Source organism: Triturus cristatus, chromosome 5_2 (assembly GCF_964204655.1).
Source record: "Triturus cristatus chromosome 5_2, aTriCri1.1, whole genome shotgun sequence".
Classification (NCBI taxonomy): Eukaryota; Metazoa; Chordata; class Amphibia; order Caudata; family Salamandridae; genus Triturus; species Triturus cristatus.
The window spans coordinates 198,066,262-198,088,939 of NC_140588.1; the positions used below are offsets into that span (position 1 = coordinate 198,066,262).

At 47.9% G+C, this 22,678-nt stretch overlaps 1 long non-coding RNA gene across 1 annotated transcript; it reads left to right on the plus strand.

Moving 5' to 3' along the window:
- Window positions 1–5,246: 5,246 nt before the first annotated feature.
- Window positions 5,247–22,324, plus strand: LOC146822789 (uncharacterized). The gene is made up of 3 exons (XR_014961832.1): window positions 5,247–5,298; window positions 5,557–5,673; window positions 22,235–22,324. It is a non-coding gene; the product is annotated as an uncharacterized LOC146822789 (long non-coding RNA).
- The last annotated feature ends 354 nt before the right edge of the window (window positions 22,325–22,678 follow it).

Below are 22,678 nucleotides of genomic sequence, written 5' to 3' on the forward strand. Positions count from 1 at the left end.
CAAGTAACCCCCACACGATGCTAATTGCTGAGACACAGGTGGCACCAACATCTCATAGTCTGGGTGATAAACACAGTGGCAGGCAAAAGGCAAGATTGGACGCAAATTAGCAAAGGTGCGGCTGTACAAATAATGAGGTACCAGTGCCCATCCTCAGATGAGTATAACAAGACACACAGGCACTGGCAACTGTGAGTATGAAGAGGGACAATCAGGTCAGGCTGCACAGTGGACACCTGTACATAATAGCACGTCTATATACATGGTGACAGGGGACAATGGCACAGAGCACAACCTACGCTGTAGACAGTGAGAGTGTCCACGTTGATGATGACACAAACAACACTGAGGATAAGGTGCCCCAGGGGACAGTATTGGGCACGCAACTACATGCTACTGAATGGCTGAATGGGAATGACTGCTACACACGTCACCATCCCTGCACTATGCGTAGCGCACACTCATGCACATCATGTCACAGGCCACTACATAGGACATGCGCGCTGTAAGGCATGACACATGAGAGACCAACGCCCATGTCTGGAGCCAGCATCAGTGCCAACTGACATGGAACCCACATGCAGTGAACTTGACAGTTCACAGGCAAGGTCCCACAACCTGTTACCCACCACTACCACCCATGATGCTACAGTCATTGTTCTCGTGGACAAAGCGCCAGCCTACATTACCTTGTGAAGGAGTGACTACACACAGACCAGGGAACACATTGCAAGGAGGGGAAGGGTGGCAGGGGCGCAGCGCCACACTTGGGCAAACTGGATGGGCACAGCACCTTTAAACCCTGCCAGTGAATTAATGCCACTGTGCCCTTACAAATGCCGGTGACACACAACAAACGCACATGTACCTACCCCCTTCCGCCTGCTGCATCGCCTGTAAGCGCCTCTCCAGGTCTGGAAAGACCACCGGCAGCACACGCCTGTGGAGGTGGGTCAGACGGCGGCGGCCGCGGTTCTTGTGGCTCTCAGGTGAGTCCCCCAGCAGGAGCCGTGCAATCCTCCGCGTCCAGCACCGGATATCCTGCCAGCGTTTCCTCACCTGGGACAGGCTCCGCCTCCGACCATCCACACGCCTCACGGCACTGACGGCGGTCAGCCAGATCTGCTCCTTGGCAGAGGCGCCTACCTGTGAGGAAGTACAAGTGACACCACATCAATACACCAGCCACATGTCACAGAGAGACATATGTGAACATAATAGCTGGTTACTACATGGCATGTAATGCAGCCAACGCATTGCACCTCTGTCATAGGGACATCATCCTCTGGTGAGGGAAAAGGCAGTACGTGCCATAGTGGGTACTCAGGTGGAATGATGGCAATGTCACAATCAATGATCAAGGCTCACACTGTGCATCACACCCACCCCTCCTGTCTCAGGGCACTGCTGGGAGGACTCCACACCCACCCCTCCTGTCTCAGGGCACTGCTGTTAGTGATAGGTCCCCACCCCTCCTGTCTCAGGGCACTGCTGGGAGGACTCCACACCCACCCCTCCTGTCTCAGGGCACTGCTGTTAGTGATAGGTCCCCACCCCTCCTGTCTCAGGGCACTGCTGGGTGGACTCTGCACACACACCTCCTGTCTCAGGGCACTGCTGGGAGGACTCTGCACACACCCCTCCTGTCTCAGGGCACTGCTGGGAGACATCAGGCACCCCCCCCCTGGTACCCCCCCGACAGTACATGGCATGTGTGTCACACCGGGTCACAATGCCTGAAGACACAGTCACAACATAGGGACAGTCTGTGGCAGTGGCCTATGCACTCACCTGATACCCTGGTCGCCCATACAGCATGGGGTACTGTGGGAGGATCACATCCAGCAGAGCCATGTTCTCCTCCAGGGTGAATGGCTGTGTCCTCTCCACAGCCCTTGACATGGTTCCAGGGAATCAGTAGCAGCAGCTTGGTCGACAAATGCAAAGATGTGCAGGCAAGTAATCCCTCATGGGACCTGGCTGCCTTATATGTGGCCTTCTGCCCAGTCTCATGCACAGGAGTACAGAGTGATTGGTCACTCACATTTGCATCCTATGTTTCCACCAATCCCTTCAAACCTAGCAGTCTGTGGGTTCTCTATCGGTTTCATTCTCCTGCATGATGTCAGCCCCACAAACACATTGCAACAAAGTAGAAGAATTCCAACTGACTTCTGCTGTGCACCTTCCAGAACAAAATCGAAATTTGAACCTGGTCGCCATGACAACCAGCATGCATGTAGGCCTTAATACTTGTCCCCTATGTAATTAGGAGAATCACACACAGGTACGGTGCGTTTCCGGGCCCTAGGGCACCCCAAAAGCATGGCAACGGCCCGTACATGCATGCCTACGTTCAAAATCACTATGGGTCTGCACGCGTATGCGTACACGTAGTGGTACGGACCGTACACACGCATGTACGCTCACTATCACTATGGGTCTGCACGCGTATGCGTACACGTAGTGGTACGGACCGTACACACGCATGTACGCTCACTATCACTATGGGTCTGCACGCGTATGCGTACACGTAGTGGTACGGACCGTACAAATGCCTGTACGCTCACTATCACTATGGGTCTGTGTACCCGTAGTGATAGTGAGCGTACATGCGAGTGTACGGTCCGTACCACTACGTGTACGCATACGCGTGCAGAACCATAGTGATAGTGAGCGTACAGGCATTTGTACGGTCCGTACCACAACGAGTACGCATACGCGTGCAGAACCATAGTGATAGTGAGCGTACAGGCATTTGTACGGTCCGTACCACTACGTGTACGCATACGCGTGCAGAACCATAGTGATAGTGAGCGTACAGGCATTTGTACGGTCCGTACCACAACGAGTACGCATACGCGTGCAGAACCATAGTGATAGTGAGCGTACAGGCATTTGTACGGTCCGTACCACAACGAGTACGCATACGCGTGCAGAACCATAGTGATAGTGAGCGTACAGGCATTTGTACGGTCCGTACCACAACGAGTACGCATACGCGTGCAGACCCATAGTGAGAGGGCCGTACACTCGCATGTACGCTCACTATCACTATGGGTCTGCACGCGTATGCGTACTCGTTGTGGTACGGACCGTACAAATGCCTGTACACTCGCCATCACGATGGGTACACATACGGCAGCACTCACACAGTGATTGGGGAACATACACAGGCCCTCTTAGCAGCAGTACGCCGGTTTGTACACATCACTGTGGTGATAGTCGACACACAGGTAGGAATAGGGCGGACATACTTGTCCAGGAATGGACATCTAGGCATCGTCTGTGTATTACTACATGTGTGGGGCACAGGTGTGACAGGCTGTGATGTGGAACATGCCTCCTGAGTGGAGAAGGCACCAGATGTATGATGAGATGTGTACAGGTGTACTGTGTGAGGGTGCAATGTGTGCCAGGCATGCCCTTGACTCCTTTGACATGTGTGCATGTCGTACTGCGCACTTGTGGTGAGCGTCACTGGCATGGCACGGACACCAACACACGGAAGTGTCCCATGATGGCCGGTACAGGGGTCATGAAACCTGACTTGTCACTACCCACAGTGCACAATGTGACTATGTCATTTATGTGTCCGGGATTTACATCAGGTTGATGTTGTAGCACCCTCAAAAGCTGCAGCCGTTGCAGCAACCAACATGTGTCTGTGTGTAGATTATCATTGCACACTGTTCCGCACACCATGCCACATGTGGTATCTGATGTGAGGTGCACATGTATGCATGGGACACGGAGTAGCGTGACAAGGCCATGTCAGCAAACTCACAAGGAATGTGTGGTGAGTCATGACATGTGCACCTTCATGGCAAGGTGTGTGGGCTGGACTAGTGTAATGTCATGTGACCTGTGGCTCCAGTGTTCCGCTACCAGTCTCTGCAATCGGCATCCTACTTCTGCTGATGTGTGGGTGTATGTCACTTCTGTCTTGCGTCGGGCTGTTCACTTGCACTGGGACACAGCTATTCCCATGGCGTGGCATGGGGAGGTTCTCAATCACCGTGTGTGGCTGGGTCTTGGAAGGAGTGTCACCTTGCATCCATACGTGTCCTGGGCATGTAGCACATGCCTGACTCCCTATGTGGCATGTGTGTATTGGCAGATTTACATGTGCTCAGTAGACATGAGTTGTTCTCGTAGTGCACTCACTCTTCCTTGTCACTTCCAAATTACTGCAGAGCGCCTCCTGTTGCCCGAAGAATTCCAGACTTGGCCACCATGCAGGAGAATGACAGCATCCGGCTCTACCGCTTCACCCAACCGTTGATTCTGGAGCTGACGGCGAGACTGGCACCACACCTGCAACCGCAGCACAGGTATCCTACGGCACTGACACCCCAGCTGAAGGTAATGGCTGCCCTACATTTCCTTGCCACGGGTACCTTCCAATATACCATAGCTCATGTTGGTGGCATGTCCCAGAGCATGTTCAGCGGTGTGCTGCATGATTTCTTGGAGGCCATGTTGATTCACCTGGATGACTTCATCAAGTTCCCAACCCCTGAACAGATGACTGAGGTCAAGCGTGGATTCTATGCCCTGGGAGGGATGCCCCATGTCATTGGGTCCATAGATGGGACACATGTAGGTTTGGTACCACCACACGCACGGGAGGTGGCGTACCGCAATCGGAAGCACTACCACTCCATCAATGCCCTTGTGGTGTGTCTGTCCAACATGGTGATTTCACATGTCTGTGCTCGTTTTCCAGGATCAGCACACGATGCCTACATCATGAGGCGTAGCGGGATGCCTGATATGATGATGCAGCTGCGCAACGAACGTGCATGTGTTGTTGGTGGGTACAGTCTGTCTGTCCTGTATTCTGTTTGGCCGAGCAGCACTACCGCTTCGCCTGTTCTAACGATATCCATGTGCTTTCCATTTAGGGGACGCTGGCTATCCCAACATGCCTTGGCTGCTGACACCTCTCCGCAACCCCATCACGCCGGCCCAGCTCCGCTACAACACCGCCCATGGCCGGACAAGGCGAGTGATAGAGAGGACGTTTGGCATGCTGAAGAGCCGATTCCGGTGCCTCCACAAGACCGGCGGCGCACTCCCATATGCCCCGGCGAAGGTCTGCAAGATCTTCATGGTCTGCTGCATGCTGCACAACATGGCAGTTGAAAGAGCTGTGCCCCTCATCCTGGATCAAGATGACGAGGACCATCCACCCGTGGAGGACGAAGGGCTTGGCAATGGGGCTAGTGATGTGGAGGATGTGGAGCCGCAAGAGGACATCCGGACTCGGCTCATACGCGACTTCTTTGCTTAGTGGTGAGTACCAGGGTCTGAGTGTGCACGCATTGATCCCCGTGTGGCATGCGTTGTGATGTGTGTCTCCACCTGCATGTATGGCACGTGGGTCAGAGGTGTGTGTGGGTGTGTCACTGGAGTGATGGTGGCAGTGATGGTAGTATTTCCCCAGACATAATTGTGACATAGCATGTTGTCATACATACATGTGTCGAGTACATGCACATGCAAGTGGCTGTGCTTCTTGTGGCTGAGTTCTTGTGTGTCTCTCTTCCCCAGGTACCTGCGCATGCCGTTTGCTGGTTGCATTGTTGTGGCACTGCTATTCCTCATGGACATGGCATCGTGGGCTGACTCAGCGTTACAGGCACGGACACGTTTGGAAGTCTCCATGGGGTAAGGGATGCATCTGGGGTGTATTGGGTGTGGCAGTTGTTCACGATGTGTGCACACTGCCCCGGTCGGGGTTTGGGTCCTCTGCAGACATGTGGCATCCCCATGGGACACGACATGCAGCTGGGTACACCTGAATAGATGGGCTGCCTGGTTGTCAGTCATCAGTGATGGGATGGTGGATTGTGATGAAGGCATCAATGTGTGTGACACTGCCCTCGGACACATCCGGTTAACATTGTCTTGACATGGCGTGGGACTTCCACATCAGCGGATGTATGGTGTATGGCAGGCTCTCCGTGAGCAGCTGTGGGTATTTAGCTATTATCCGACACTTGTGTGCCAGTTCCATGGCTATCACGCATTTGTGCTGCAGAAGGGGGGTGCCAGTGTTGGAGCCACATGGTACTCCACATGATGTGTTCATGTGTACTTCAAGTTGCCTCTGCAATCCCAAACACATGACTATTAAAGGTGTCCCTATGCCTCCAAGGTGCCTCTTCTCAGTCAATGCTGGTGTGTTGGCACGGTGCATCCTGCATGTCTGGCATGGTATTCCCTGATTGTGGCTATGTGTCAATGTGTTGAGTGGCAAGATGCAAGCTGTGTGTGTGTGCTGAGACTGTGTAATGGGCATGATGTCCATGACTGTGTGGGTATTGTGACATGTGCCATCCCCATGCATCCAACGTTATCCATGACCCCATTCTCTGCATCCACCGGACTGAAGCTTGCAGGACATGGTTCTGCCACCTGTCTACACGTACCTGGGTGCCCCCCAGGACACGGGCCAGGATCCCTGACCTCTGCGCATGACTGTTGCTGTACTCAATGTGTCTGTCAGCACGGTTGTTCGGCCACCCCCTCAGCTGGTTCTGACCATCACGGGTGTGTATGGTGCTCCATGTCTGTCTTGCCTAGAAAACTGTGACCCATGTGTCCTGTGCCAGACTCAGGCCCCAGGGTGTGGATGGTTGAAGTGAACAGATGACTCAGGCATGTTTAGACTGTACAAGACACATGTTAGGTAATAATGCTACCAGCAGGCATCTACTCTTAATAGTGTGATTTATTATTGGGGGGGGGGGGCCAAGTGAGGGCCTTTCCGGGATTAGGGAATCCAAAGTTCAGTAGGGGAGTTGGTGTCCTTGCCATTGGAAATCCTCAGAGTCCATGCCACAGTCTTTGTCAACATTGGTCAGCCAGTGACCAGCAGGGCCATGTGGCAGAGAATGTCTCTTGATGCTGTGATGCTGTTGCTCCAGTGGGCCAGGTGCCAGGCCAGGTGTCCTGGGAGATGGTGATGTAGCAGCCACCCTCACGGTCCTTTCCGTGGACGACCCGGCTTCCTGCGGGGAACCTCAGCAGCAGGCCGTGACGACGTCTGGGATGCTCCGTCGGATGTTTCCTCCTCCTCCTCATGATCCCTCCCTGTGGGTGGTGATGTTCTCCGCCTTCTGGCACCGGGAGGGTCGGCCATGGTGTCGGCCATCCGACGGAGTTCAGCGTGAATCCCCTGGGACGCCGTCACTTGCTCAGCCTGTCTGTCCTCCATCCTCCGTTGGTGTAGCTGTAGACAGGCTATTAGCTCCGCATGTTGCTGGGCCTGCTGGACCTTGATCCCCTCGAGGACGGACACAACCTGGGCCATGCCCGTGGTGTCCTGCCGGTATGAGTCCAGGATGTTACGGACATGGGAAAATACCGGATCCCCAGCCAACTGGTCAGGCTCGCGCCTCCGCCGCTCTCCACTCCCACCACCCCTGCCCACTTGCGTCTGGCCTGCACTTGTGGGCACATGGGGTCTCCGGGACCCCTGAGGGGTGGCATTGGCGTTGTCGCCTGCCTCCTCCTGGGTGCCCGGGACACCGTGTCCCTCCTGGCGAGCCTGGCTGCATTGTGGTGTTGGGGCAGGGATCCTGGGTGTCTCCTGGGATGTGGCAGGAGTGGGGGTGGTGGTTGGCACGGTTGTACCTGACGCAGGTGCTGCAGGTGGTTGGACACCAGAGGGGCCAGGTCGGTCGGGGTCGTCCGCAGAGTGGTGAGAGTGGTCGCTGCCGGTGGGATCGGTCTCCTGCAGATCCGGGTCCTGTGAGTGTTCCCCCCCAGTGTTGGGGGGTGCAGCACGACGTTGACCTGTGTGTGAGAGAGACAATGTTACTTTTGATCCATGCAACATCCATGTTGCATCCGTTACAAAGTTGGCACATTTCCTCTTGGAATTAGGATCTGTCTTGCATTCCACTCACAGTGCACTTGTGCATGTGTGTGTCCCTTGGGCACCAATTTGGCCCCTTTAACTATGTGTGGCACAGTCTTACTGGCTGCGTCAAGTGTGACTGCAGTCAGCAGTGGAGTGTGCATGTGTGGCGAGCCATGCACTTGCGCCTTCCTTGTAGCACTGTACATGTGCACATGGAGTGGATCCACACACTCATATGATGCAGGTGGCTGTCCTTGTGCTCGTGTACAGGTTGTAACATGGCCCTGCGTTTTGCCATGATGAAGAGGGGGGGTTCTGGCACTGGGCACCCTTGTCTACATGCACGCAGTCCACCTGCTGACGAGCAGACATTCCCACACACCAAAGGACTGATTTGCTCTCCCTGTGTCTCCCTCCTTCTCTGTCCCCCTCTCCCTCCCTCTCTGTCCCCCTCTCCCTCCCTCTGTGTCCCCCTCTCCCTCCCTCTGTGTCCCCCTCTCCCTCCCTCTGTGTCCCCCTCTCCCTCCCTCTGTGTGTCAGCCTCCTCCCTCTGTCCATCTTCCTGTGTCTCCCTCCCTCTCTGTCCCCCTCTCCCTCCCTCTGTGTGTCAGCCTCCTCCCTCTGTCCATCTTCCTGTGTCTCCCTCCCTCTGTGTCCCCCTCTCCCTCCCTCTGTGTGTCAGCCTCCTCCCTCTGTCCATCTTCCTGTGTCTCCCTCCCTCTCTGTCCCCCTCTCCCTCCCTCTCTGTCCCCCTCTCCCTCCCTCTCTGTCCCCCTCTCCCTCCCTCTGTGTCCCCCTCTCCCTCCCTCTGTGTGTCAGCCTCCTCCCTCTGTCCATCTTCCTGTGTCTCCCTCCCTCTGTGTCCCCCTCTCCCTCCCTCTGTGTGTCAGCCTCCTCCCTCTGTCCATCTTCCTGTGTCTCCCTCCCTCTCAGTCCCCCTCTCCCTCCCTCTGTGTCCCCCTCTCGCTCCCTCCGTGTGTCACCCTCTGTCACCTTGGCCCAGCTTCCTGGGCACACACTGTTAGCAGATCTTTGAGTGGCCCTTGGCCTGTTGATGTGAGTTTGTTTCTGATCTCCAGGCACCCATTTTGTCTGCTGTGTGTCTGTGCGCTGCTGCTGTGGTGGTGTGTGCTGCCACTCTTTCACACTGTTGGCTGTTCATTAGCTGCTGGCATGTGCAAAACAGTGCCTTCACCCCCATGTGTTGATGCAAGGCATCCGCCATTTGCTGGCAAGTCATTCCTGTGTTGGGACACAGTGTTTGTCTGGCTGTGACCTAGGCCATATGGGCAGAGGGCATTGTTGTCTGCTTTGGAGTCGCACTATGTGATTCTTGGTGCCCACACTCCCGCCATCCGGGTTACCGTGTCATGTGTTGTTGTCTTCTGTGGCCTGTGACTTGACATTGTCCAGCTGGGTGCATGGGGCATGGTGGCAGCAGTGGCATGTGCCTGCTCATGGAGTGTGGTTGAGTAATGCGATGGCTTGTGGTGGTTGCGTGCCTGTTAGTAATTTTGTTTGTGGTTGCAGTTCCCCCCATGTGAGGTGCGTTGTTTGTGTACTCACCCGGGTCTCGGAGTCCTTCTACTCCTTCAACTGCCTCCACCGGCAGTATGGCCATCACCCTCTCCTCCCAGGGATGGTACTGTACGGGTCTGCGGGAGGGCCCTCCTCCGGTGGCGTTGGCCTGGTCGTGTTCCTCCTGTCTCTTGGCTCTGACCCTCCTCCGCAGATCGTACCACCTGTTCTGGCAATCCTGCTTGGTCCTCCTGGTGTCCGCAACAGCATTCACAGCATCGACGATGGTCTGCCACATGGCTGTTTTGGCTGCCTGGCTGGTGCTTCTGACCAATGTTCCAAAGATCTGTGGCTCGACTCTGAGGATTTGATCAACAAGGACCTCCAACTCTCGGTGACTGAACTTTGGATTCTTGGTAGTGGGCATGGTGAGGGGTGTGGGTGGGGATGGTGTGGGTGTGGGGGTGTGTGGATGTTGGGGGGGGGTGTGGATGGTTGTGTGTGTGTGTGAATGTGATGAGAGGGTGTTTGTGAGGGTGGTCGTGTGAAGGTGTGCAAGTGTAAGATGTGGTGTCGCTTGTAGTCTGGTTCTGTGGTGTCTGGCAGCAGTGGGTCTGTTGCAAAGGCTCATGGTTTGTGTGTGTGGGCCCTTTTTATTGGTCCATGGGTGGGTGTGGCAGTGTTTGAATTTTGGGTGGGTGTGTTATAAGGAGTGGTGGTGTATTGGGCCTCTGTTTGTTTTTGACAGTTGCAGGTCAGTGATTGTGTTATTTTAGTGGTTGTTGGCCATGTTTAGTGGCTGTGTGCCTTTCGAATGGTGTATTGTTGAGTTTTTTTGTTTTGTCCTTGTTGTGTACGTGCGTTTTGAGCGTGTGTACGGTGTGTACATGGGCCATTTGGTTGTACGATTTGGTCCTTGTGTGTGGCTTTGCACGACTCGTACATGCGGTTGTGATGTTGGGGCATGGGGTGCGCTCCGTACTTAGGAGGTTGTGTTGGGGGTGCGCCAGGAACGTACTGGGGTGGGGGTACGACTGGAACGTACTGGGGTGTACATGGACGGTGGTACGACACGTACAGGGGTGGGGGGGTGTACATTGACGGTGGTACGACACGTACAGGGGTGGGGGGGTGTACATTGACGGTGGTACGACACGTACAGGGGTGGGGGGGTGTACATTGACGGTGGTACGACACGTACAGGGGTGGGGGGGTGTACATTGACGGTGGTACGACACGTACAGGGGTGGGGGGGTGTACATTGACGGTGGTACGACACGTACAGGGGTGGGGGGGTGTACATTGACGGTGGTACGACACGTACTGGGGTGGGGGGGTGTACATTGACGGTGGTACGACACGTACTGGGGTGGGGGTACGACTGGAACGTACTGGGGTGTACATAGACGGTGGTACGACACGTACAGGGGTGGGGGGGTGTACATTGACGGTGGTACGACACGTACTGGGGTGGGGGTACGACTGGAACGTACTGGGGTGTACATGGACGGTGGTACGACACGTACAGGGGTGGGGGGGTGTACATTGACGGTGGTACGACACGTACAGGGGTGGGGGGGTGTACATAGACGGTGGTACGACACGTACTGGGGTGGGGGGGTGTACATTGACGGTGGTACGACACGTACTGGGGTGGGGGTACGACTGGAACGTACTGGGGTGTACATGGACGGTGGTACGACACGTACAGGGGTGGGGGGGTGTACATTGACGGTGGTACGACACGTACAGGGGTGGGGGGGTGTACATTGACGGTGGTACGACACGTACAGGGGTGGGGGGGTGTACATTGACGGTGGTACGACACGTACAGGGGTGGGGGGGTGTACATTGACGGTGGTACGACACGTACTGGGGTGGGGGGGTGTACATTGACGGTGGTACGACACGTACTGGGGTGGGGGGGTGTACATTGACGGTGGTACGACACGTACAGGGGTGGGGGGGTGTACATTGACGGTGGTACAACACGTACAGGGGTGGGGGGGTGTACATTGACGGTGGTACGACACGTACAGGGGTGGGGGGGTGTACATTGACGGTGGTACGACACGTACAGGGGTGGGGGGGTGTACATTGACGGTGGTACGACACGTACAGGGGTGGGGGGGTGTACATTGACGGTGGTACGACACGTACAGGGGTGGGGGGGTGTACATTGACGGTGGTACGACACGTACTGGGGTGGGGGGGTGTACATTGACGGTGGTACGACACGTACTGGGGTGGGGGTACGACTGGAACGTACTGGGGTGTACATAGACGGTGGTACGACACGTACAGGGGTGGGGGGGTGTACATTGACGGTGGTACGACACGTACTGGGGTGGGGGTACGACTGGAACGTACTGGGGTGTACATGGACGGTGGTACGACACGTACAGGGGTGGGGGGGTGTACATTGACGGTGGTACGACACGTACAGGGGTGGGGGGGTGTACATAGACGGTGGTACGACACGTACAGGGGTGGGGGGGTGTACATTGACGGTGGTACGACACGTACAGGGGTGGGGGGGTGTACATTGACGGTGGTACGACACGTACTGGGGTGGGGGTACGACTGGAACGTACTGGGGTGTAGGTAGACGGGGCTGTGACACGTACTGGGGTGGGGGTGTGGCTCGTACGTACTGGGGTGTAGGTAGACGGGGGGTACGACACGTACTGGGGTGGGGGTGCAACTGGAACGTACTGGGGTGTACATAGACGGTGGTACGACACGTACAGGGGTGGGGGGGTTTACATGGACGGTGGTACGACACGTACTGGGGTGGGGGTACGACTGGAACGTACTGGGGTGTACATAGACGGGTGGGGGTATACATATACGGGGGGTACGTGTCGGACGTACGGGGGCTGGGGGGAGTGTTGGGCGCGTATGCGGGCACATGTCTCCATGGTTGCTATTGGTGTTCGGTGCGGACAGTGTTTTTTCCATACGGTTGTAGGCTCGGACGCACGGGATGGATCGTGATTCCTCGGTCGGACTTGGATTTTTACGTTTGTAAGGAAAATCGTCCGAGGACGTGTCGGACACGTTTTCCGACCCGAGGACGTGTGGGGAATGATTCCCGGTGCGGGTCGTATGGACTTTTTACCATGCGAATCGTGATTGCCAGTTCGTACGGCATTTGTACGATTCGTACGGTAAAAAGACCCGATACGAGTCGCACGGGGGAATTTTTTGCCGGATCGTGATCGGCACCAGTGTCATTCAAGTCATATGGCACTCGTGCTTCCAATGCCCAATTTTGTGACAATAATGACAAGCAGTGGTTCTCTTTACAGTAGCAATGTCCACACCTGACTTGGGATCTGTTCCTCTCCCTTTTCCTTGTCCTGTCTGGGTTGACACATTCTGGGTCCCTCCATGACTATTTCCCTGTTTTCGAACCAAAGTTCCTCCATTCATTTGTGCTTGTTCGACCCTATTGGCATTTCTCATCTGAACCAACATTAACTTGTGCTTCATTTTTCTGTGCCTGGAATCCACTTCATCACTACAAATCTGGCATACCGTAAGATTTCATCCACTGACTTGTTTTGCCAGCAGATCAAATGCTGTTGAATCATAAAGCTAATTTCTGGTTTTACTAGTACAAACGTGGAAACAAACTGTCCCATGTCCTTTGGGTCTAGAGAATCCAACTCACTGTACTGTTTGAAGGCTTGCAAAAGCCATTAATAATAGGCATGTACTGATTCTTTAGGCTCTTGGATGGTTCGATCTATCTTAACCCAAACAATATCTTGTGGGGCAATTGTAGATTGTAACCGGTGCACAGACAGAATATCGAGATGGGAATATCGAAGTCCCAGAATATCGAGTTGGGAATATCGAACTGCCAGAATATCGACTACAAGAATATCGTGGACCACAATATCGACGTTAGGGAAAGAAATATCGTTTTTGTAAATATCGAAGTCAGTAATATCGTTTGTAAAAATATTGTTGTTAATAATATCGATGTTTATATTAGTGTTATGTATTTTAGTTTGTATTTTAAATATATGTGTTATATATTTTTTTGTTTAAGTATTGCATTTGTTTTTTAATATATGTTTAACATTTTTAGGAGTTAATAATTTTATTTTAAGTTACATTTTGCGTTTTACTTCTGTAGTAGGTTGTGGGTTTAACGGGGATTAGGGTGGGAAGTAATTTAATTATAATACATTTATTAATAATTTTTAGAAGTTATTAATTTTATTTTAATTATACATTTTGCATTTTAGTTCTGTAGCGGGTTGTGAGTTTATAGGGGAATAGGGTGGGAAGTCATTTCATTATAATTCATTCATTAATATTTTTTCATGAATTAATAATTATGTATTTCATATGGTTAATTGTGGTAATTAATTTATTATTAATTATTTATTGATTTGTTGTTAATTATTATTAATTAATTGGTGATTATGTTAATTGTGTCCTTTTTTTAGGAGCGGGTTTTGGGTTGATAGGGGAGTAGGGTGTGAAGTAATTTTATTATAATTAATTAACTACTAATAATAATTATTAATTAATAGAGATTTATTCATTATTCTTTTTTGATTATTGCAGTGATTAATGTATTATTAATTACTTAATAATTTGTTGTTCATCAATATTAATTAATTGGTAATTATGTAAATTGTGTCATTTTTTAGGAGCAGCTTGTGGGTTGATAGGGGAGTAGAGTGGGAAGTAATTTAATTATAATTAATTAATTAATATGTTTATTAATTAATATTCATTTATTTAATATTTTTTATTATTAATTGTGGTAATTCACGTATTATTAATTATTTATTAATTGATTGTTAATTATTATTAATTAATTGGTAATTATGTTAATTGTGTCATTTTTTTAGGAGCGGGTTGTGGGTTGATACGGGAGTAGGGTGGGAAATAATTTCATTTTAATACATTTTTAAATATTTTAAATATAATACTTATTTAATGTTATTTTGTAGTGTTAATTGTGTGAATTAGTTTATTATTATAATTTTTTGCTTGTTAATTGTTATCAATTAATTAATTAATAGATAATTAACTATGTTGATTGTGTCATGTTTAACAACATTGGTGGTGTCATTTACAATGGAATATGGTGGGAGATAAATTATTTATAATTATTTGTTAATTAATGACAATCAAGTAATTAAATATGCAATATGCTAAATGTGAAATAATCTTGATGTGTGTGTTGTGGGGTTTATAGTTGTAAATGTTGGGACGAAAACGTTTTAAAAATTAATTAATGATTTGTTGTTAATTGTTATTAATTTATTAATGTGAAATGAGTTATGGAAATTGTGTACAAATTCTTATGTGTGTGTTTTGGTGACTTTTTGGGGTAGAGGGTGGAAATTAATTTAATTTAAATAAATTAATCATTAGTTGATTATTAATATTAATTTATTAATTGATACATATTTTTGGTAATTGTTTTTATTTTATTTTGTTTGGGTATTTAGGTTCAATAGCTGTAATCTTTGGTTGTATCCCCTGCGCTATCCAACTCTTTCTCTACTGTTGCAGTCATTGAAGTGGGAATAGTAATTTATTCCCCCACGCTATCCCACACTTTCCCTACTGTTGCACTCCCTAGAGTGCGAATAATAATTTTTACCCCTACGCTATCCAACACTTTCCCTACTGTTGCACTTGCTGGAGTGAGAACAGTAAATTATTCCCCTCCGCTATTAAACACTTTCTTTAGTGTTGCACTCCCTGGAGTGGGAATAGTCATTTTCACCCCTGCGCTATCGAACACTTTCCCTAATGTTGCACTTGCTGGAGTGGGAATAGTAAATTATTCCTCTGCGCTATCCAACTCTTTCACTACTGTTGCACTCATTGGAGTGGCAATAGTAATTTATTCCCCTCTGCTATCCAACACTTTCCCTACTGTTGCACTCTCTGGAGTGGGAATAGTAATTTTTACCCCAGCGCTATCCAACACCTTCCCTACTGTTGCACTTGCTGGAGTGGGAATAGTAATTTTATCCCCTCCGCTATCCAACACTTTCCCTACTGTTGCATTCATTGGAGTGGGAATAGTAAATTATCCCCCTTCGCTATCCAACACTTTCCCTACTGTTACATTCATTGGAGTGGGAACAGTAAATTAGTCCCCTCTGCTATCCAACACTTTACCTACTGTTGCAATCGCGTGAGTGGGAAAAGTAAATTATTTCCCTCCACTATCCAATACTTTTTCTACTCTTGCACTCCCTGTAGTGGGAATAGTAATTGTTACCCCTTCGCTATCCAACACTTTCCCTACTGTTGCATTAATTGGAGTGGGAATAGTAAATGATTCCCCTCTGCTATCCAACACTTTACCTACTGTTACATTCATTGGAATGGGAACAGTAAATATTCCCCTCTGCTATTCAATACTTTCCCTACTGTTGCACTCCCTGGAGTGGGAATAGTAATTTTTACCCCTGCGCTATCCAGCAATTTTCCTACTGTTGCACTTGCAGGAGTTGGAATAGTAAATCATTCCCCTGTGCTATCCAACACTTTCCCTATTGTTGCACTCCCTGGAGTGGGAATAGTCATTTTTACATCTGTGCTATCCAACATTTTCCCTACTGTTGCACTTGCTGGAGTGGGAATAGTAATTGTTTCCTCTTCTCTATCCAACACGTTACCTACTGTTGCAGTCATTGGAGTGGGAATAGTAAATTATTCCTCTCCGCTATCCAACACTTTCCCTACTGTTGCATTAATTGAAGTGGGAATAGCAATTTATTCCTCCACGCTATCCAACACTTCCCCTACTGTTGCACTCCCTGGAGTGGGAATAGTAATTTTCACCCTGCGCTATCCAACACTTTCCCTACTGTTGCACTTGCTGGAGTGTGAATAGTAAATTATTCCACTCCGCTATCCAACACTTTCCCTACTGTTGCACTCATTGGAGTGGGAATAGTAATTTGATCCCCTCCGCTATCCAACATTTTTCCTACTGTTGCAATCGCTTGAGTGGGAAAAATAAATTATTCCCATCCGCTATCCAATACTTTTTCTAGTGTTGCACTCCCAGTAGTGGGAATAGTAATTTTTACCCCTGTGCTATCCAACACTTCCCTACTGTTGCACTCCCTGGAGTGGGAATAGTAATTCATTCCCCTACGCTATCCAACACTTTCCCTACTGTTGCACTCCCTGGAGTGGGAACAGTAAATTATTCCCCTCCGCTATCCAATACTTTCTCTACTGTTGCACTCCCTGGAGTGGGAATAGTAATGTACACCCCTGCGCTATCCAACACTTTCCCTACTGTTACACTTGCTGGAGTGGGAATAGTAAATTATTACTCTCCGCTATCCAACACTTTTCCCACTGTTGCACTCATTGGAGTGGGAATAGTAATGTATTCCCCTATGATATTCAACACTTTCCCTCCTTTTGCAGTCTCTGGAGTGGGAAAAGTAATTTTTACCCCTGCGCTATCCAACACTTTCCCTACTGTTGCACTTGCTGGAGTGGAAATAGTAATTTTATCCCCTCCGCTATCCAACACTTTCCCTACTGTTACATTCATTGGAGTGGAAACAGTAAATTATTCCCCTCCGCTATCCAACACTTTTGCTACTGTTTCAATCATGTGAGTGGGAAAAGTAAATTATTTCCCTTCGCTATCCAATACTTTTTCTACTGTTGCACTCCCTGTAGTGGGAATAGTAATTTTTACCCCTGCGCTATCCAACACTTTCCCTACTGTTGCACTTGCTGGAGTGGGAATAGTAATTGTTACCCCTGCGCTATCCAACACTTTCCCTACTGTTGCACTTGCTGGAGTGGGAAGAGTAAATCATTCCCCTGTGCTATCCAACAATTTCCCTACTGTTGCACTCCCTGTAGTGGGAATTCAAATTTTTACCCCTGCGCTATCTAACACTTTCCATACCGTTTCACTTGCTGGAGTGGGAATAGTTAATCATTCCCCTCTGCTATCCAACACATTCCCTACTGTTGCACTCCCTGGAGTGGGAATAGTAATTAATTCCCCTAAGCTATTCAACACTTTCCCTCCTGTTGCACTCCCTGGAGTGGGAATAGTAATTTTTACCCCTCCGCTATCCAATACTTTCACTACTGTTGCACTCCCTGGAATGGGAATAGTAATTTTCACCCCTGCGCTATCCAACACTTTCCCTACTGTTGCACTTGCTGGAGTGGGAATAGTAAATTATTACCTCCACTATCCAACACTTTCTCAACAAAGGATTATATTGTTGATGCAAACTACTCATGATCATAGTTAGGGGTTCCAGTTTTGTGGTACTTACTTTTTGGACATATGCGTTTGTGTTTATCCATTTTTGTTTTTTGCTAATTGTATCTGTATTTATCCATATTTAAAAATAAATACAGACAGGAAAATAAATGGTTTTCTGTCTCTATTTATCTGTAAAAATCAGCAAAAACGGTTAATTATTACTCTCCGCTATCCAACACTTTCCCGACTTTTGCACTCATTGCAGTGGGAATAGTAATTTATTCCCCTCTGCTATCCAACACTTTCCCTACTGTTGCACTCTCTGGAGTGGGAAAAGTAATTTTTACCCCTGCGCTATCCAACTCTTTCCCTTCTGTTGCAATTGCTGGAGTGGGAATAGTAATTTTATCCCTTCCGCTATCCAACACTCTCCCTACTGTTGCATTCATTGGAGTGGAAATAGTAAATTATTCCCCTCTGCTATCCAACACTTTCCCTACTGTTACATTCATTGGCGTGGGAACAGTAAATTATTCCCCTCCGCTATCCAACACTTTTGCTACTGTTTCAATCGCTTGAGTGGGAATAGTAAATTATTCCCCTCCGCTATCCAAAACTTTTTCTACTGTTGCTCTCACTGGAGTGAGAATAGTAATTTTTACCACTGCGCTATCCAACACTTTCACTACTGTTGCACTTGCTGGAGTGGCAATAATTAATCATTCCCCTCTGCTATCCAACCCTTTCCCTACTGTTGCACTCCCTGGAGTGGGAATAGTAATTAATTCCCCTACGCTATGCAACACTTTCCCTACTGTTGCACTCCTTGGAGTGGGAATAGTAATTTTTACCCCTACGCTGTCCAACACTTTCCCTACTGTTGCACTTGCTTGAGTGGGAACAGTAAATTATTCCCCTCCTCTATCCAACACTTTCTCTACTGTTGCACTCCCTGGAGTGGGAATAGTCATTTTCACCCCTGCGCTATCCAACATTTTCCCTACTGTTGCACTTGCTGGAGTGGGAATATTAAATTATTACTCTCCGCTATCCAACACTTTCTCATCAAAGGATTATATTGTTGATGCAAACTACTCATGATTATAATTAGCGGTTCCAGTTTTGTGGTTTTTATTTTTTTGGACATATCCGTCTGTATTTATCCATTTTAATTTTTTGCCAATTGTATCTGTATTTATCCATACTTAAAAATAAATACAGACAGGAAAATAAATGGTTTTCTGTCTGTATTTATCTGTAAAAATCAGCAAAAACTGGAAATTATTATTCTCCGCTGTCCAACACTTTCCCGACTGTTGCTCTCATTGGAGTGGGAATAGTAATTTATTCCCCTCTGCTATCCAACACTTGCCCTACTGTTGCACTCTCTGGAGTGGGAAAAGTAAGTTTCTACCCCTGCTCTATCCAACACTTTCCCTAGTGTTGCAATTGCTGGAATGGGAATAGTAATTTTATCCCCTCCGCTATCCAACACTTTCCCTACTGTTGCATTAATTGGAGTGGAAATAGTAAATTATTCCCCTCCGCTATCCAACACTTTTCCAACTGTTACATTTATTGGAGTGGGAACAGTAAATTATTCCCCTCCGCTATCCAACACTTTTGCTACTGTTTCAATCGCTTGAGTGGGAATAGTAAATTATTCCCCTCCGCTATCCAATACTTTTTCTTCTGTTGCACTTCCTGGAGTGCGAATAGTAATTTTTACCCCTGCGCTATCCAATACTTTCCCTACTGTTACACTTGCTGGAGTGGGAATAGTAAATCATTCCCCTCTGCTATCCAACACTTTCCCTACCGTTGCACTCCCTGGAGTGGGAATAGTAATTTTTACTCCTACGCTATCCAACACTTTCCCTACTGTTGCAGTTGCTGGAGTGGGAATAGTAAATTATTCCACTCCGCTATCCCACACTTTCCCTACTGTTGCACTCATTGGAGTGGGAATAGTAATTGATTCCTCTCTGGTATCCAACACTTTCCCTACCGTTTCACTCTCTGGAGTGGGAATAGTAATTTTTACCCCTGCGCTATCCAACACTTTCTCAACAAAGGATTATATTGTTGTTGCAAACTACTCATGATTATAATTAGGGGTTCCAGTTTTGTGGTATTTATTTTTTGGACAAATCCGTCTGTATTTATCCATTTTTATTTTTTGCTAATTGTATCTGTATTTATCCATATTTTAAAACAAATACAGACAGGAAAATAAATGGTTTTCTATCTGCATTTATCTGTAAAAATCAGCAAAAACGGAAAACAGGGAGCCCTAATTATAATGCACCCCTACAAATAAAAGAGCAAATTCGTGCACTATCAGGGATAAAGAAAGTGTCAAAAGAACACATTTCTGCAATCCTGAAAATGAACCCTTTAACTGCTTAGAGGGAACGGAGGATGTTTCTGGGAATGGTTGGATACTATTGTCAGAGGTTTCTGAATTTTCTCTGATTACAAATCCTTTAGTAAGGCTTACTCACAGTGATATAGTGGATCGGGTCCCATTCAATGACAAATGCATGAGTGCCTTTCTTGAGCTCAAAGACAAACTTTGCAATGCACCAGCTCTATGAATGTCAAATTATGAGAAGGCCTTTTCCAATACTGACATGAAAGAGAAGGGTGTGTATTATCCATTTAGTTCAGAAGCATGGTGAAGTAAAGCGGTGTGTCTCTTATTTTTCTGTTACAGTAGATCTTGTAGCCACAGCTCTTACTGGTTGTTTGAAATCTGTAGCAACGGTTTGCATATCAATAGAAAAGAGTGAAGGGATTCGAATGGGTCATACACTGATTGTGTTAGTCCCACATTCTGCTGACATTTTGCTGACTCATACACCAACTCAGAATAAGATGAACAGCCGCCCAACAAAATATGAAAAAAATATATTGATGATCACATTTCAACAAGAAGATGTTGCTACTGATCCCGAACAATGATGAAGAATCCAACAATGACTGCATTGATGTAACATAGTTGTGTATCAAACAAAGACTGGATATTAAAGATACTCCACTTGAAGTGGCTTATTTAACTTTGTGGATGATTCTTGCCTGAGAGACCATAGTGGAATCATGAGAGTACCTCTTGCAGTCTGTTCCATTTCTGAAGTTGTCAAAGCAATATACTTGTGTAATGTAACTTCAGTAAAATTTGCAAAACTATCTGCCCTGACAAGAGCCTGCTGTCTAGCTAATGAACTAAGTGTGACAATCTACATAGACAGCCAGTATGGTTTTGGTGTAAGACATGATTTTGTTATGACTGCCACTAACCTGTTCTCCAGTGTGTTCTACTTTGGTGTCGATAAGTCCCCAACTTCTTGGAAGTAAAATAGAAAGGCAGTAGTAGAAAATACACGGCCAAACTATATCACTCCAGAGGGGAAAGGGAATGGGGATGAGAATAGAAAGAGAGAGAGAAATGAAGAGATGTCACCGGACGTCTTACTGCACTGAATCCTCTTCTCCCTGGGGAATTCGGGATATGTAGTTTCTCTGGGATGATGCAATCTCTTGAATTCTGTCTTGTTTTAACCCCTTCGGTGCTCATGACGGAACGGTTCCGTCATGAGCCACGGTTGAGCTGTGCTCATGACGGAACCGTTCCGTCATGACCACGCCCGCGCAAGATTCCGTCAGCACAGCGGCGGAATTTGCGCAGCATGGAAGGGGTTAAACAAGGACTGACAACGTGACTTCTCTGATTAGTTCTAAACATAAATAAAACAAAAGGTAAATACTAAACTACAAAGTGTTCAATGATACTTAGAGTCTCACTAGAGTTTGTTGTGAATACTTAAAGTCTTGAGATCCTGATGCTCTACTGTTGAGCCTTCTAGACATTTATTCTTACAGGAAATGACGAAGTTATTTTCCTAAAAACACAAGAAATAGTTCGCGTAATTATTATCTGTAATCATGTTATGACTGGAATAGTTCACAATCCTATTAATAAATACCTCTCCAACTTACAGGACTTTCCTTCTTTTGTTTGCCTCTCTATTACAATCCTTTTGTTACATAACATATATATTTATTTTTTTACAGAGTTTTATATAGCGCAAACTTGACCCGAAGGTATCGGGTATCCGAGCACTTTACATAGCACCAGTTGCCTTACATGAGGACACATTCATTTTTTTGTTAGGCACAAGGAGATTCAGTGATTTTCCCAGAATCACAGGATGTTCAGCGTCATTGCCGAGACTCGACCCGGTTCCCCAGATTCGAGGTCGCCCTTGCCGCTAGGCCAACTCCTCTCCCATATTCATACAATCGTAGAAAGAGAGAGCTCAGCACAAAAGTTTTTATTCCAATGTTCAAGAAATAATATTTGTCCAGTTTTTTCTTTTAGCAGTGCATTCTTTTTACCATACTGCTTCTTGCTTGTCGCATTGTAGAAATAATCAAAAGTTGAAAGTCTACAGCTATTCTTTAAATTAACCGTTGTTGGTAAATAAAGTTAAACAAACTCATCAGGATGCACTGACTAACATGCCTTGAAGATTAGATATCTTACTTGGAAATGCACACTTTAGTCATCTTTTTAATCAGACCTTTTTGTGTTTCCTTTTCAGGATTCGTAATTCCCAGCCGGGAAACAGGAAGGAGGATGGAGCAATAAGACAGACTCGCCGGAAGAGGGACGAAGCCCAGGAGAATGCCGCCAGGAGGAGAAGCCGGTCCACAGACGCCGCCGAAGAAGAATCTGTAAAACAGGTGACTGACGCAAGCAAACGAGACTAAGTGAGTCTCAAGGGGCGGATGTGGTTTAAATAGTTTAGGGAGAAATCCGCTGACTCATGCGCTTGTACAGCACGTTTGTCAGTTAACATGTGCTCACGTTTGACAGTTAACATGGACGCACGTTGGTAGAGTCTGAGAGCTGTCAACGGCCAATGATTCTCTTTGCATACTCATGCCAGTTCACGTTGTAATGTGTTATCGCTTACTTGAATCTGTTTTTCTATTAAATGTCCACTATAGATTGGCTTATACAAAACATATGAATATGTACAACA